Source organism: Argentina silus (assembly GCF_951799395.1).
Source record: "Argentina silus genome assembly, chromosome: X".
Lineage (NCBI taxonomy): Eukaryota > Metazoa > Chordata > Actinopteri > Argentiniformes > Argentinidae > Argentina > Argentina silus.
The window spans coordinates 47,017,771-47,035,519 of record NC_139653.1 but is presented as its reverse complement, the minus strand read 5'-3'; the positions used below and the strand labels follow the sequence as shown (position 1 = coordinate 47,035,519).

The following is a 17,749-nucleotide window of genomic DNA, read 5'->3' as shown; positions in this document are numbered from 1 at the left end:
GTCTGCAGTATTGAAGGTCCCCAAGATCACAGTAGCTTCCATCATTCTTAAATGGAAGAAGTTTGGAACCAACAAGACTCTTCCTAGTGCTGGCCACCTGGCCCAACTGAGTAATAGGGTGAGAAGGGCCATCGTCAGGGAGGTGACCAAGAACGGACTCTCAGACCATGAGAAACAAGAATCTCTGGTCTGATGAAACCAAGATTGAACTCTTTGGCCTGAATGCCAAGCGTCACGTCTGGAGGAAACCAGGCACCGCTCATCACCTGGCCAATACCATCCCTACGGTGAAGCATGGTGGTGGCAGCATCATGCTGTGGGGATGTTTTTCAGCAGCAGGGACTGGGAGACTAGTCAGGATCGAGGGAAAGATACAGAGAGATCCTTGATGAAAACCTGCTCCAGAGCGCTCAGGACCTCAGACTGGGGCAATGGTTCACCTTCCAACAGGATAACAACCCTAAGCACACAGCCAAGACAACACAGGAGTGGCTTCGGGAAAAGTCTCTGAATGTCCTTGAGTGGCCTAGCCAGAGCCCGGACTTGAACCCAATCAAACATCTCTGGAGAGACCTGAAAATAGCAGTGCACCGACGCTCCCCATCCAACCTGACAGAGCAAGAATGGGAGAAACTCCCCAAATACAGGTGTGCCAAACTTGTAGCGTCACACCCAAGAAGACTTGAGGCTGTAATCGCTGCCAAAGGTGCTTCAACAAAGTACTGAGTAAAGGGTCTGAATACTTATGTAAATGTGATATTTCAGTTTTTTATTTTTGATAAATTAGCAAACATTTGTAAAAACCTGTTTTGGCTTTGTCATTATGGGGTATTGTGTGTAGATTGATGAGGGGGGGAAAAAAGAATTGAATCAATTTTAGAATAAGGTTGTAACATAACAAAATGCGGAAAAAGTTAAGGGGTCTGAATACTTTCTGAATGCACTGTATATCAGCAAAAAAACATCAACATTATTATTCCTAAATATTATTTGTATATAATGATCGAAGCCATAGTAACGGCTTGTGTCTGCATTTCCAATAAGATTGCAGTTTTCAAGAGCGCTTATATCATCGACAGGATGGCAGTTGGTGAAACTGGATAAGGCTAATTTCACTAGCCCTAAAGCGATTTCTTGAGTTGTGAATTATCGTCGCGATTAAGGAATTCGGCGGTCGCAACCACAACAAAATGTAAAAGATGAATTGAGGTCGTATTTATAATCCTAAACATGCAAGTATGGTCATCAAATTTTGCATTTAGACTCATTAACATGTTTAAAGTTGAGATACTTACTTTTTTTTTTGGGGGGGGGGTCTTCAAATCTTCGCGGGCATAGGAGAAGGAAGTGCGTCCCCGGCGAAAGTGGTCGGAAATAGAGCCCCGGTCGAAAAAAGGTGCGCGCCAGCTAGCAACATAATTTGCAAGAGCAGGTTACAGAACCAGTGGATTTTCCTTCACACAGTTAGACTGACCAAGTTCAACCGCAAGACCGATAGTGATGGAGTCAACAGTTTTACTTTTATCTTCCTCTTCCTTTTGATGATTTTTTCTCTGTCTCTCTGGGTAGCTAGCTAACCTGTACGCCCACATGAAGCCCTCTGCTGTGACAGATGGTAGCTAGCCTGTGTCCCTGCCTGTCTGCTGTACGTGGTGCTGGTTACTATGGACACGGGTCACTGAAGGATGTACAGGTGGCCTTCACTAATCCCACTAGCCTTGTAGATAGCTATCTGTGTGTGTCCGGGTAGCTAGCTAGCTTTGCAGGAACCTGTGTGTTCTCTCTGTAGGTGTGGTGAGTGTTGAGTTTGGGGAAGCAATTTTTTCACGGGGGTCTGAGGGTCCCCCAGAAAAAACAATTTATTTGAAAAAGCATTGACAGCAATTCTATACAATTTCACATGACAACAATAACTGTAGGGGGCTGTTTACAGTTAAAATCCTTGAAATAAATAATGAATAAATCTGGTTACTATAGACACGAGTCACTGAAGCCTGCACTCGTGGCCTGCACTAATCCTACTATAGCCCTGTAGACAGCTGTCTGTGTGTACCTGGGAAGCTAATGTAGCTAACCTGTATATCCTCACAGAAAAGTGTCTATTCTCGCAGAGTCTCCTTTACCAACGTCAATTACAGAACCGATGACTGACATTCTTTCACGTAGTTAGGGTGGCTGGCGGCTGGCCTAGCTTAACTGGGAGGCCAACACTGATGAAGTAAATTGTTCTCTTCAGGGAGCTAGCTAGCTTAGCAGGAACCTGTGTGTGCTCTCCATAGACGTGGCATGAGTTTCATGTTTGGGGAAGCAATTTTTTCATGGGGGGTCTGGAAAGAAAAATAATAATAAAAAAACATTTCCTGCAATTCTACACATTTTGACAAATGTGGGGCCTGTTTACAATTATAATACATGAAATAAAACAGGGGAAAAATTGGGTGTATTAGAAACACATTTGTATATATTACATTTTACATGACAATTTGTTCCGTGTGCATTTTGGCCACCTGACCGTTTTCACGGGCTGGGGTTCGTTATTGGACATGTGGTGAAGGAGGCTGTGCTCCCGCTGTAGAGATTTGATACAGCTCGAATCCGTCGGGACTCCAGGGGTTGGGCCTTGCTCGAATTCCTAAGATTTAGACAGAGCTGAGACGGGCAGGCGTGTCATTTGGGTATCGCACCATGGCTCAAGACCAATCCCCCGAAAACAGCAAGGTTCCAATCCCAAAAAAACAAAGATGATATGTGTAGACACTCTCTCTCTCCGCTCTGCCACACATGTAATCCTAATTTGTGTCCTAAAATGTCCCCCTGTATCTATGGTCGTCTGCAAAGTCAAGTAGCCAAATTGCGTCCAAGGCCTGCAGTTTTGCGCTACCCTCAAGACGGAGCAGAAGCAAACCACAACTTGCGAAGTTAGCCAACACACAGCGGTAACCGTGATGGGGCTGGATCAAGAACTGAGAGAATTATGAAAAGGAAGAGAAAAGAAAACAATTTACTCCATCAGTGTCGGTCCCGCGGTTAAACTAGGCCAGCCGCCAGTCACCCTAACTGCAGGAAGGAAAATCCATCGGTTTTGTAGTTTTCTCACTCTTGCAAATGACATTGGTAAAGGAGACGAATGTAACGGCTGGGAGTCTAAACACTGCTTTCTGTGAGAATGCATTACTCACTTTGATTATAATCACAGGAGTAATTATATCATTTTGGTAGATGTTTTTCTGTTTACTTCCCGGGTGGTTTAGCTCCACTTCCCCTAGCCTATGGGACGCTACACCCAAGGTGCTCTCTGGCTGAGGAAGACCAGGTGGTTGAAACATCCGTAACTGTTTTAGCTGACCTATGATCTGCTTTTTGTGTATGACCTGTACAGTAGCTGAGTAAAACAAGTTTGCACCGGGGGAGGCTGGTGGAGGTAGAAATCGGAGGACGGGTTCATCGTAATGCATGGAATGGGATCAAACAAACACCGATTTCTAGCACAAACAGCCTCCCCTGCTCGGGACAGTTTTAGCCCTCTTGAGTTAAAGCCATAGCTTTAATAGGTGTGGGATACAAAATAGTGGATAATTTGGCTGCTGTACAGGTGTGTGGGACACACACCCACACACACACACACACGTCTGTACAGTAGCTGAGTAAAACATGTTTGCGCCAGAGGAGGCTCGTAGGGGTCGAAATCGGAGGACGGGTTCATTGTAATGCATGGAATGGAATGAGAAATGGTATCAAACACATTCCTCATTCCCTCCATGCATCACAATGAGCCCGTCCTCTGATTTCTACCTCCTCCAGCCTCCTCTGGTTTGCATCATACAGGGCAACACTTGTGTTGTTATTCATATTTTATATAACTGAATCCACATCCGCCTTTTCACAGATCAGAGGGACTCGGCCTAAGACAAAATACAGCATTCAAAGACATGCTTCTGCCTGCCTGCCTGCCTGCCTGCCTGCCTGGCGTATACAGTTAACAGACGAACATGCAAAACAAGACAGATCTGTTGCCATGCTGACCTAATTGGCTGAGAGGTAACACAAACCCAGTTGACTTAGTTGCTGCACCTCAGACTAGTAGTGAGAGAGAGAGAGAGAGAGAGAGAGAGAGAAACAGAGAGACAGAGAGACAGAGAGAGAGAGAGAGAGAGAGAGAGAGAGAGCGGGGGGGGGGGAGGGGGGGTAGGAGAACAATGGCGTATGTCATGACTTCAGCATGCACTCCTGCTGTGTCCTATTTCTCCACCCTGCTCCAGAAGAATGCACCAGTCTTGGGCGCTCCCATAACATGGATCTGAATGGAAGTAGATGGGTGTGAGAGCCCTCGCTTAGACCGATCGTGTGGTTTGAAATCCATGTTGGGGAAAGTGCACAAGACAGAGTGCATTGTTGTTAGAAGGGTGGAGAAATCCCACCAGAGGAGTGGGGGGGTGGGGGGGGGGGGTCGGTCACTGGGGCCGGTTGCACTACTACTCCTATCTGGGACTCTTTATTCTGTTTTATCTCCGACACACAGAGAGAGATAGGAGAGACATGAAAGGAGCCGGGGTGCTCAGTGGCGTAGCACACTAAGGCGCATACCATATCATCGGAAGGTCCTTGGTTCGATTCCGGCCATCGACATATCCAGCATGTCATCCCTCCTCTCTCTCACCCATCCTTCCTGTCAATCTCTACTATCTCAATCTCTCAATAAAGCAGAAATGTCCTAAAAAGCATATATTTATACAAAAAAAAAAAGAAAAAAAAGAAAAAAAAAAGGGAAAGAGATGAAAGGAGCTGCAGTCACAAGGCTTCTCCGTATGCAGCTCTCGCAGACTTGAAGGTCACAAATAGAAGGGTTATCCCGGGACACGCCTGCTCTGTGGAGGTGTGAAAATGTCTGGATTGAGGTTCCTTGGGGGAGCATGTGTGTGGAGCAAATGTACATACGTGTCTGACAGCCTATTTCGTGTAAATATTTGAGAGCAGCAACATTCGGGGGAAACACCAGACGACAGCTACAGGCAAGTCGAGGCGAGACCACACAATCTTTATTACATCTCCTCCTCGCCCTGGTGTGGGCTATGAACACATAACGTTGTGATTCGACCGAAGAATTATGACACTGTTTCACTGGAGGGAAATGAGAGCACCGGAGTGTTCTATCCAGATTAATAAAAAGAAAAAAGCTCATGTTCAGCCGATTTCTCCTAACTGCCGATCTTGTTAGTTTCACCACTTTATCATCAATGACATCACAGCGGCTGCGTCTGTTCCTCTACGGTCTACGATTCTGAAACACGCATCAGAGGGCCGGGAAAACCCCAAACATTCCACTTTTTTTCCACAACCGTCATGGCTGCCAGAGAAAGGAGGTAAATATTGCAGGGGACGTTACGGTGCAGATAGCGTTTCCTGAACTGATACGGTCATGCAAATACTCTCCTTTCATCATCTCCCCGCGAATTGGTTTATCTTAAGAGTTCAGCAGCGTTAAATGATGAACACATTTCCTGTTACAGCAGGAAACGCAGGGCTCTTATCGAAACAAATCATCCATAGCCTAGATGTGCTTCCTCATATGACATCACCATGGCTGCTGGATCTGATTAGCCAGAACAGTATCTTCTGTGGTAGAGCCCTGGCTCTTTACTAGCACTGACACCAGGGCCGTGAAACATGACGCCTACATGAGTTACGTAAGCCTGACCTGAAGAGACTTCTCTACTACCCTGCTATATCCTCTTACTACAGCCCTCAGGAACACAATAATATTCTACTACGGCCTTTAGAACCAATCAGAACCCTAGCTGTTATCCTTTAGAACCCTTAGAACCAATCAGAACTCTAGCTGTTATCGTCTAGAACCCTTTGAACCAATCAGAACCCCAGCTGTTATCCTTTAGAACCCTTAGAACCAATCAGAACTCTAGCTGTTATCGTCTAGAACCCTTTGAACCAATCAGAACTCTAGCTGCTATCCTCTAAAACCCTTAGAACTAATCAGAACCCTAGCTGCTATCCTCCAGAACCATTAGAACCAATCAGAACCCTAGCTACTATCCTCTAGAGCCCTTGGAACCAATTAGAACCATCTACAACCTTCAGAACGACGGCTGCTAGCTATTACAGCTATCCGAACCAACCAACACCATGGCTTCTATCCCTTCCCCCTAGCTACAGCCCTCAGAACCATGGCTGTCAACAGGCCTGCCTGTTTCACCCTTGAGAAGAAGGCTGAAAAGCCAGTAAGTGCAATTGTACAGCAGGGGAGGGAGAAATTGGAGGACGGGCTGATTGTAATGGATGAAACGGAATGAGGAACGGTGTTTGATACCATTCCTCATTCCGTTCCATGCATCACAATGAGCCCGTCCTCCAATTTCTCCCTCTACCGGCCTCCCCTGGTCGCAAGGCCAGTAAGCAGTAAACCACGCTAATGATCATATCTGCATGGACCTGAGGGAGGACAAACACGGCAGAAAACAACACACCATACCAGGCAAGGGCAAACTGAAATCAGCCAAGTTACACCTGGGACGAAAATATGGGGTAAGCTATTAAAAATACATCAGCTGAAATGAATCATGTACCAGCCATTGTTCACTTACCACTCTAGTAAGTCTGTTTTCACAACAAATATGTTTGGTGAGGGCCCAATCCCAGAGTCTCTGCACCTGCGGGGCAAAAGAAGAGGGGGGAATAAGTATATTATAATAATTTACAACCAGGCTGGCAATAACTACCGGTACATTACATCGTAGCCTAGCCGAAATGTTCTGATGAAAGAAATACATTTTAGGAATGTATGAGTATTGTCTCTCAGTGGAGGCTGCTGGAGGTAGAAATCGGAGGACGGGCTCATTGTAATGCATAGAATGGATGGAATGGTATCAAACACTCTGTTCTGTGCATTACAATGAGCCCGTCCTCCGATTTCTACCTCCGCCAGCCTCCAGTGTTGTCTCTATAGTGTCCAGTGTAACAAGATGTTGTCAAATAGGATCCAAGGTGTTTATTTTGGGAACAGGAGTAAATCCTGTAAATCTTGCCAATACCGGGCTGCCAAACTAGTGAAAGTGCCTCAACAGTAGGGACGCTTAATTGATGCACTACTTCAATAAAACATGAAAAAAAATCCAAACATTTAAAGTAGAGCTGTCACAGTTAACACGTTAAAATAATAATAAAAAAATAAATAAAACGCGGTTAATTTTTTTGGTGTGTTAACTCAGTTTCCCAAGTTTGACCCTTGTGGTGTACCATAGTTTCTTTTTTTGCTGAGCGTGCGGATGGATATTATTTATGGCACGCAATGACGTAGAACGGAACAGACAGGCCGATAAAGTGCTAAGGCGTTTTCAAAACCGCTCTCCGCGTTTGCGATGATCAGCCCCAGCGAGACACTGCACAGATTCGCTGATATTGATCAACAATCGATGGTTATTTCTTGCGGCAGGTGGTTCGTACAGTAGATCAGTGATTCTGCGCAGCGGCTTGTTTAAACCGACCCTGAAACGCGGAGGCTCTCTCGTAAAGGACGCGGTCACAGACCTTCGCCAGCTGTGCGCCAGGCAGGGCAGATGCTCAAAGGGCAATAGTCTTGCTGCAGCAATCATGCCCAGCATGGTTCACTTGCCTTTTATGTCCTTCACTTTTGTGTCCCTCCTTACATTTTAGAGGCCTAGTTCTTGTAATATGTTGTAACATGCTGAAGAGATTTGACAGTAAATCAATCAGACATGGGGGATTATTCCCTTTGAATTTGTGTTGTTGTTGTTGTTGCAGCTCAGCTGAGAAGATGCATCCCTTCCCATTGTACTCAGTAGATTGTCATGTTGAATAACATGGATATTGGTGAGTAGATACAAGTGATAAGATTTGTATTCATTTCACTTCACTTTATTTAACCAGAGCTACAGAGACTTGTATCACACCTGGCTGAATTGTGATTGGCTGAGAAGATGCTGATAAAAGACATGTTATGAAGATTATGTTGCGTTTTCTCTCCCTTTTACATGGCATCTACAACCCAACGTAGTTATTTTTCAATGAAAACATCTTTAATTAGGGCTGAATTTGACCACACAGAAAATGCGATTAATTAGTAATTAATCAAAGCAAACCATGCGATTAACTCGATCAATTCTTTAATCGTTTGACAGCCCTAATTTAAAGTTAAGAACCTCCATAGCCCAGAGCCATTTAATCTGAGTGGGATCATTTGAACAAGCTAAGCTATTTGATTAGCATTGTATATAGGCCTAGTTCAGAGCTGCAAAAAACAATCCAGGAGGCTTTGGATAAGGCCAGGAGAATTACCCTGAAGAGAGCAGAAACCACAGAGGAGAAATATTCTCAATGAAAAGATCAACTGTATTGATACCACAGCTATAATACCATATAGGCCCTTTTGATTCATCTCCAAATTCACCACAACATAATGCATAACGGCAAAGGCGATTTTTTTTTAGGTCTCTTGCGATCCAGGGGTTACGCCAAGGTAAGGGTACCCCCTTCTTATCAAGCCAGGAATCAATCCCGTTTTAGCTGAATGCCCTCAGAGCGCGCGCACACACACTGCATAACACACACTTTATTTCACACACACGCGCACACACACACACACACACACACACACACACACACACACATCCTGTTCTCGAAGGACAGTCAATAGTAGCAGGAAGCAGCTGTCAGTGTGCCCTTGTTCTGTGCGATCAGTTATCCCACCTGCTTATTGCGACAGCGTCTCATTCTGCTGGGTATGAAACTGTAGGCTTCCTCTCTAGACAATATCTACAATCAAAGAAGCTGACTCCACGCTAAGAAGTACGACTTGTACAGGCGCACAGTCGTCTTTCCTGTCGCGCTGAAGGAGGTAGAGCCTCTGCGGTTCATTTAACCTACATTTAGGTTCCTTACATTCCTTCTTTTGGCATTGTGACTGTCCTTCTTCTACCATTGTGACTGTCCTTCTTCTAGCATTGTGACTGTCCTTCTTCTACCATTGTGACTGTCCTTCTTCTACCATTGTGACTGTCCTTCTTCTACCATTGTGACTGCCTATGGCCCCTGGTCTGAGCATTGATTACTTTATCTTATGATGACTGATGGACAGATGATTCACTTACTTAAACAAATGTATTTGTTGTAAGTCGCTTTGGATAAAGGCGTCTGCTAAATGCCATAAATGTAAAATTTAGCTGGTTGTTGACTACTAGGCCAGAGCTTGTATATACGGCCCTAGAGATGTGTTTATGTCTTTAAAGAGGCTTTGACTCGGCCCGTCTACGTAATAATAATAATAATCATCATCATTTATTACATGTTTACACAACAATAATCTCAAAGCGCATCTAATAAAAGATCAAATATAAAGAAAGAAAAATATAAAATAAAATAAAAATAGATATATATATATATATATATATATTATACCATTTTTATTGTATTTTATATTTTTCTTTCTTTATATTTGATCATATATATATACACACACACACACACACACACACACACACACACACACACATACAATGTCTCCTAATGCTGTGTATTATATATATATAATATAAAAAATACATATATAACCATATCATAAAAGCAGCAATCTAAGCCTGGGAGGAAGGGGCAGGCCAGCCGGTAAAGGTGTGTCTTAGGCCCAGACTGAGCAGCCCTTAGATTGTCAGGAAGAGAGTTCTAAAGGTGTAATAAGACCTAGCTATATGACCCAACACCAGACAGACCTATCTTTATTACCTGGGAATCCATCCATTTTCCACTAATCAGTCTGGCCTTCAGAGGGAGCAGAAGCATAGCAGCTAAAAAGGTTATGGTTTGCATATCCTATTACAGCTGCACAGATACGGGGGGGGGGGGGGGGGGGGGGTGTCAGAAATCAGAGGACCGGGAATGTTTGACACCATTCCTCGTTCCATTCCATGCATTACAATGAGCCCGTCCTCTGATTTCTACCTCCCACCAGCCTCTCACTGACAGATGCATGCATTGTGCTTCATTAAGATTCACAGAGTAAGTGATCTGCCCAGCCTCACCAGCAACAGTGCTTTTATCTAAAGTGCTTTGTCATGATTTATGTGCGCGTGTGTGAGGGGCGCCTAACAAGCAAGACGGGAGGGGGGGGGGGGGGGGGGGGGGTGATCACCGTGGCCACAACAATGCCTCCTAATGCCGTCTGTTTATGAGGTCAGTGTTAATCGCAAAGCCACGTGACCACGACGCACGCTTTCACGAGCCACAATAAAACACCACACCGAGTTTCTGGCAGGGGAAGTTAAGAGGCCAGAACGGACTCGGGCGCGCGAAAAAAAGTAAACAATCGCTTCGGGACGTAAACAAACAACACAAGCGGGCCTGCTGAATCAACAGCGGTTGGACTCGTCTCAAACCGGTCATGTGACCGGGTGCGGCGCTGCATCGGTAGCCAATGGAAGCGTGAGAGTGACACCGGCAACGTTTGAATGAACGCTCAAGAGCCGAGGGAAGGTGTGTCTGCCAAGAAGTTGCTTACACCTCCGATTCAGCATTAAAACAACCTGAGGGGAATCGCAATGGAGAAAACCCACTGTGCAACGACTGGATTCCTGCTATTAGGCCAGTGGTATTTAAATGTAGGATTACATGGGTTATGTACAGCAGGGGAGTCTGGTGGAGGCAGCAATCGTCCTCAGATTTCTACCTCCACCAGCCTCCACTGATATATATATATATATATATATATACATACACACACACACGCACGCACACACACACACACGCGGGTTTGTAAGTGCTTACCCTGTGACCATCCAGTGTCATTCAGATCTGACTCTGTCAATATCACCTCTTCAGTCTAGGGAGAGAACAGGGAAAGACACCATTAAAATCTCATTACAAGAAAATACATTACACGGATAGTCATAACAGGCCTAACTAGACAATAATGTTCTCAAGCTGAGGCGTCATAGTCTGATTGAGAAGGGTGGGGGTGGTGGGGGGGGGATCTCTGTTGTTATATTTGAAGAAGAGCAGGGAATACACCAGCGATGTGTTTCTCATAAAGACATGTTTTATAGGCATACGTCAGGCTGACATAAATCCAAGGGAACTCCACTCCTCTCCTCTCCCCCATCCCTCCCCCATCCCCCCCCCCCTCCCCCATCCCCCTCTTATCACTGCGGAGATCACATACCATAGTAGAGGTCTGAAGGTGTGGGAAAGGCAAGATTACTGTGGGCGTGGAACAGTGCGACTACTGAAAATGCACATCGGAGCTAGCCGTCAGGCGTCTTGGCCTTGTGAGCGGGAAGAAATGGCTCCCACTTTCTAATATCTTATCCAGTGGGCCCAGGCCTAGTTCCCACAGGCCTAGTTCCCACAGGCCTACTTCCCACAGGCCTAGTTCCCACAGGCCTAGTTCCCACAGGCCTACTTCCCACAGGCCTACTTCCCACAGGCCTACTTCCCACAGGCCTAGTTCCCACAGGCCTAGTTCCCACAGGCCTAGTTCCCACAGGCCATGGTTCCCACAGGCCTAGTTCCCACAGGCCTACTTCCCACAGGCCTACTTCCCACAGGCCTAGTTCCCACAGGCCTAGTTCCCACAGGCCTACTTCCCACAGGCCTAGTTCCCACAGGCCATGGTTCCTACGTTGCGTATCTCTCTACCCAGTCAGTTCTGGGGATCGTCATTGTGCTGCACAACGCTGTGAAAGTGTAAAACTTTGTGTGTTCAGGTCAGGCTGGTTTAATATTGTTGCTTATCAATTCTGTGTGTGTTCAGGTCAGGCTGGTTTAATATTGTTGCTTATCAATTCTGTGTGTGTTCAGGTCAGGCTGGTTTAATATTGTTGCTTATCAATTCGATGATAAACCGAGGACTGTTTGCCTACCACAGTCGACTCAGGGTCATTGTAAAAGGTCTAAACAAACTAAACAATCAGAACCACTACAACAGTCAAAGTCGGAAGACATGACAATAGACTCGGGGTTCGCCCCCGGGATTGTTTGAATAACAGCGGCTCGCGTTTATTCATGTCAAAATTAGCTTAACGTACCCCTAAAATGCTGAGTTCACGGAGGAGCATGACGCTTTCTCTTTTGCTTTTAACAGCGATGTCATTGGCGATCAAAGATAGTTGCTCTGTCATGACTAAATATCAGGTTAATGTGTTCTGAAATGTTGACATTGTGGCAGAGCCAAGTGGACAAGGGGGCGCAGCGCCCCTCTTCCATTCTTGGGGAGAACCCTGAGACTGAATCTCCCACTGTCATAACTGTTACAACAGTCAACACTGTTACCACATTCAAGTCCTGTTACAACAGCCAGAACCCAAATAACATACCAATCTGCAAGCAGAGTCAGAGCCGTCACCAGAGTCAGAGCTGTTACCAGAGTCAGAGCCGTCACCAGAGTCAGAGCTGTTACCAGAGTCAGAGCTGTCACCAGAGTCAGAGCCGTCACCAGAGTCAGAGCCGTTACCAGAGTCAGAGCCATTACCAGAGTCAGAGCCGTTACCAGAGTCAGAGCTGTCACCAGAGTCAGAGCTGTTACCAGAGTCAGAGCCGTTACCAGAGTCAGAGCCATTACCGGAGTCAGAGCTGTTATAACAGCCAGAATCCAATCAACATAACAAACTGCAAGCTAGCAGAGTCAGAGGTGTTACTTCAGTCAGAGCTGCTACCACAGTCAGAACCACAGTCAAGAGCTATTACAACAATCAGAACCACAGTCCAGAACTATTACAACAATGAGAACCACTACCACAATCAGCCCCCAGTGACAGCCTGTCACCGCAGATCAAGAGAGAAAGAGAGTCCCAGTGAAAGCACCAGTTAAGAGAAGTAGTAGGCTGTAATCAGGTCATCTGAGACCAGACTGGCAGCTCCTACTGAATCTACGACAGGGGAGGCTGGTGGAGATAGAATGAGGAACGGTATCAAGCGTGTGTGCTGGTGATACCATTCAGTATTCCATTCCATGCATAACAATTTAGCCCATCCTCAGAGTTATGCCTCCACCAGCCTCCCCTGATTCATGACACGGACAGGAGGTTGGATACTTGAAGTAGCCTCCGTGGTCCTCTGTGGCTCAGTTGGTAGAGCATGGCGCTAACAATGCTTAGGTTGTGGGTTTGGTTCCCGCTGGGACATATATACTGAAATGTATGCTCTCACTGCAATGCAAGTCTCTTTGGATAAAAGTATCAGCTAAATGGCATATATATATATATATATATATATATATATATATATATATATAGCCTAGTTTGTCAACGTACTCAGGTTAGAATCAAACACATCTCTCTCATATTGGCTGGAGAAAAGGCTACAAGTAGCATAGTCAACCCAGCACTTTTGTGTGTGAGTATATGGAGAGAAAAAAAAAAAAAAAAAAAAAAAAAAGAACACCACTGGAATAATGGAAAAACAACCCTTCTAACGTACTACAAGCATCCACAGCTAGGCCTTATAATAGCTGTCCCCAATCCTAGCCTAGGACCCGTGTTTATGAGTGGTTTATATTCCAATAAATCCAATCCAAGCATTTAACCATTTTAGCCAGTTGTTCACAGTAGCCTATTTAATCCACATCAAAACGATCCTGTGTTCTGTTAAATTCTCCCCGCCTTCCCCTCTTCAGATTAAACACTTCCTTTCTTCGATTAAACTAAAGCAGCCTAGCCTACGAGTTAAAAAAATAAAATAAAAATAAAAACACCACATCAAACATATTACAAACCAAGATAATGTTTACATTGATCCCCATGATATTTGCTTGAAGAATTGCCTTTCATTTCAGTTTTTTTCACGTTTCTTTTAAATCTCCTAGAGAGAGCCTAATCTAATGGAGGGGGACCGAATCTCAAACAACACTGTGGATCAGTCCCTTCTAAAGACCTCTTCACCCTCACTACCCCCACTATACTAACCCTAACCCCAACCCCGAGACCACTTCATCCTCACTACCCCCCCATACTAACCCTAACCCCAACCCTAGAGACCTCTTCTCCCCTGCTTACCCCCCTGAACAAGTTCTCTCCTGCTAATAAAATATATATATATATATATTTTTTTTTTAATAAAAATAAAAATAGCCTACTGGCATTACGACTGCCAATGGCCCCTGGTGTGAGCATAAGACTACTTTGTCTTATGATGACTGTTGGATAGATGATTCACTCACCTAAACAAATGTATTGTCCCCCTCTGTGCCTCCCCCTCTGCTTTGGATAAAGGCGTCTGCTAAATGCCATAAATGTAAACGTAAATGATCAGGATTAGGCTAAATGTTGTGACAATGTGATCCCCTGGTGTGGTAGCACCGAGGCCTGTACCGGGCGCTGTAAGGATACACCCTGACCTACACTTCACTGCAGCTCTCTGGGCATGTTTTGCACTTGGCCTGTCTTATATTTCACTCCACGGAAAACCTGACTTCTCCGACATAACAGCTGCGCTTTTGTCACAGCACGACAATTACTTCCATCGCCGGGATTTCCCCTGCTGAGGAGAAGGAAGCCATGACCGGAAAGAGAAGCTCCGAGTCCTGTGTTCATATGACCGACGCACTGGAGTGTAACCTTATATTAATCGTGTCACAAGAGGAGAAACAACACTAACAACGCAGTAGCGTTATCCAACCGTCGTCCACCTGTTTAGACCTGACACTGTGATTCATGTTTTCACAAATGCGGTCTTGCCTCCGTAGAGGAAAAGATTGTGAAAACTGAACTGTCCAGGGCGGATGTGATTCTTGAGCGTAATGCACTATAATTCAGGACAAGCCTGGTAACGGAAACCGCTTAGGATAATGCCTTACTGCAGTACTTAGATCTAGTAACAAGTCAATTTACAAGGGTAATTGGTATGACGTGAATTTTGGGTCGAAATGTTCTTTTTTTTTTTTCAGTCAATGTAAACACTTTAAGTTGCTCTTACACCTGCATAATAACACTGTTATTAACTAGTTGTAACATAGTAGCATTTTAATTGCTTAGTAATGACATATATGTTTGTTTTTGTTAATAAACAAGTGCAATAGGGAATGTCATTCCACTTGTATAACATCATTCCACTCGAGTAACTAGGCTACACAATGTATGCGGTGTGGGCCTAGACTATGACATGGGACTTTCCAATGCTCCTCTAAAAGTGGGAGGAGCTTCGGCTCAGGGGGATTCACAATGTTGAACTTGACCCCTGGGGTCACTCAAACACACACACACACACACACACACACACACCACGTGACTGAGGTCAACAGGGAGAGAGGGGGGGGGTGGGGGGTTGTTACGACTGTGTCTTCCTGAGCTACCCTAAGGACAAGTACACCAGAGAGGCCATAGAACACACTAGCTCCCAAACCAACACATAACCATAAACCGAAACATATTACAACACATTCCAATCAAGACGTCCAATCACAATGCAGACCAACTGCCAAGAGAATGGAGGTGCCAGGAGATCTGATAGTGATCCAATCAGACGAGTGCCTGTAGCAAAGGCAATAAAATCCCAATACGGTAGTTTGTAATTTGAGTGATTCTAGGCTACGGGGGGGCACGTTTACTACCCAGGGTTTGATTCGTCAATATCCATGCCTTAAGGAGAGACACCGAAAAAAGGAGGCCAAACCGTTCAGTCAGTGTTTACGGACACATAAAACACCTGGGCCTGGCGGTCAAGAACCAATCTTTACTACACACACTCTTGATTGATGGTCCACAGGAGTCTGACGGTGGTAGTCTGAGACACGGTGCCAATCATACGTAACATTTGATTGAAATATGGGTTGGTACGGCAACTGAGGGAAAAACATATGTCTTCATCTTTGTGTTGTGATGGTTTTGGCGGTCTATGAAACTAAAGCGAGAGGGGTGGGGAGAGGAGGAGAGGGGGGGAGGGAGGGAGAGAGAACTGCCGGTGAAGAAGTGAAATCCATCCATCCCTCCCTCCCTCATGTTCCCTCCTTCAGTGTACTGTTAAGCACCAGTTGTTACATAACACTACAAGCTCCATAAGAGAGCCAGGCATTGATTAAGCTACTGATAAAACACTTCCCACGCCAAACAATGGCAACTTCATGCTAGAAACGTCATCGTGAATATGACCAAAATGGGATGTAGGCCTATTCCGCTGCCTGACAACAAATTCAATAATAAAGCTACAAAACACATAAACTGTGTAATTACCATTGAAAACACAACTGAACAGATCTGATCGAATACTCCCATATAATAATAATACATACTTCCAATTCCCAAAACTACATTGCCCTGAAGAAGCCATCTAACCTCATGCCCCTACCAATACCAATCTGAAACACACTGAAGTGAAATCTATTGGCTATGTACCTAGGGTCCAGCACTAAGGCAGGAAATCCACATGGCCTGTTAATCCACTAGTTAACCAGACATGACCTGAGTTGTGCCAGAGTCCTGTTACATGTGTGTCAATGAGTTGATCTGGTGTGAGTAAGCTGGCCAGTAGCTCAGATCCTAGGTTTCAGGTTCCCCTCCCCCACTCATGCTCCCAACTGTAAGCTACACACAGCACAAAACAAGCTCTGATTCAGCCTGTTTAAATTGCATTGTTTGCCATTAAAACAATGGCCTTTATTATAAATGAGCACTTCGTCCAACATCATTCACTATGACCTGGGTAGGCAAATAGCTGAACTGTTAGCTAGATTCAACTGTTCCAATTGGAAAAGCTTGTTTATTGTGATAACAATAAATCACATTAAAGGTAGCTGGCTGTGTGGACAGGCATCTGTGTTGGTGTCAGTGGTCTAGTATCCTGGCTTAATTGGTTGAAAATTATCATACAACAACTGACTAGCTGGCAATCTCTAAACCCTGTGAAGTTGTAGGAAGCAAGGCTAAGCAAGCTTCTAGCGCGCGCACGCACACACACTCTCTCTCTCTCTCTCTCTCTCTCTCTCTCTCTCTCTCTCTCTCTCTCTCACACACACACACACACACATTCATGCACACACGCTGCCCATCCCCCACCTTTTTGAAATCACCAAAATAAACACATTTTACAGCGTAATAACTGGCTAAAAACGACCAATAAACATTCGTAATTAATTAACGCACGTCGTGGTGTATTTTATGTCACCGATTACGCAGCGAAAATCCAAGAAAACACTTACTGAAACGTCCAGATCACACAAGGGGTGCCTTCTCTTCTCTGCTCCTTATATGGAATCTCCTCCTCCACCGCTATTTTCTACAATATTGTCACAATAAAGCGTTATAAGACCACTCCAAGATGGCGAATAGGTAGGTAAAATCCCAAATGAGCGATGTGTTTTAATTACGTGAGTGTAGAATTTCAATAATCCATTTAAAAATCAGATTGAAGAGCAATTGGGGTACATTGTAAGGTTGCTTGCTAGTGGAGAAAGAGCCAAACGGTTCAGAAGCAGCCAACGGCTTCAGACACTGGAACAGCGAGGAGGACTTTCCAGGCGAAAATGAGGCAGGCCACTCTGCAGAACTATAGAAGTATGGTGGAAGGATACTAACTGTACACAAACACAGGAATGGATGTCGCAGTAACTGTTTCATTTGCCTATTGTGATTGTATAGATTTGCCTGTAGTATAATCCGTATTTGCATGGAATTAACAAATGCAGTGCGAGAATGATCTATGCACGGAAAGCTTTTGTCATTTGAGACTGAATGGTAACAATCACTGAAACTGTCTACAGTGTGTCCCGTTTCAGTGATATTTAAGTGAGATTTTAATGACA

At 44.9% G+C, this 17,749-nt stretch overlaps 1 protein-coding gene across 5 annotated transcripts in view; it reads right to left on the bottom strand.

Moving 5' to 3' along the window:
• tbl1xr1a (TBL1X/Y related 1a) overlaps positions 1 to 17,392 on the bottom strand; it is a 36,666-nt gene extending 19,274 nt beyond the window's left edge. For 2 of the 5 annotated variants that reach the window (XM_083695796.1, XM_083695800.1), the window contains exons 1-3: positions 17,147 to 17,392; positions 10,786 to 10,840; positions 6,597 to 6,662 (exon numbers count right to left, since the gene is read on the bottom strand). The gene's annotated coding sequence lies outside the window, so the exon portion shown is untranslated. Of the gene's footprint in view, positions 1 to 1,295; positions 1,517 to 6,596; positions 6,663 to 10,785; positions 10,841 to 17,146 lie in introns of those variants that run through there. The other 3 variants (XM_083695797.1, XM_083695798.1, XM_083695799.1) reach the window with 3 other exon arrangements.
• Positions 17,393 to 17,749: the final 357 nt, after the last annotated feature.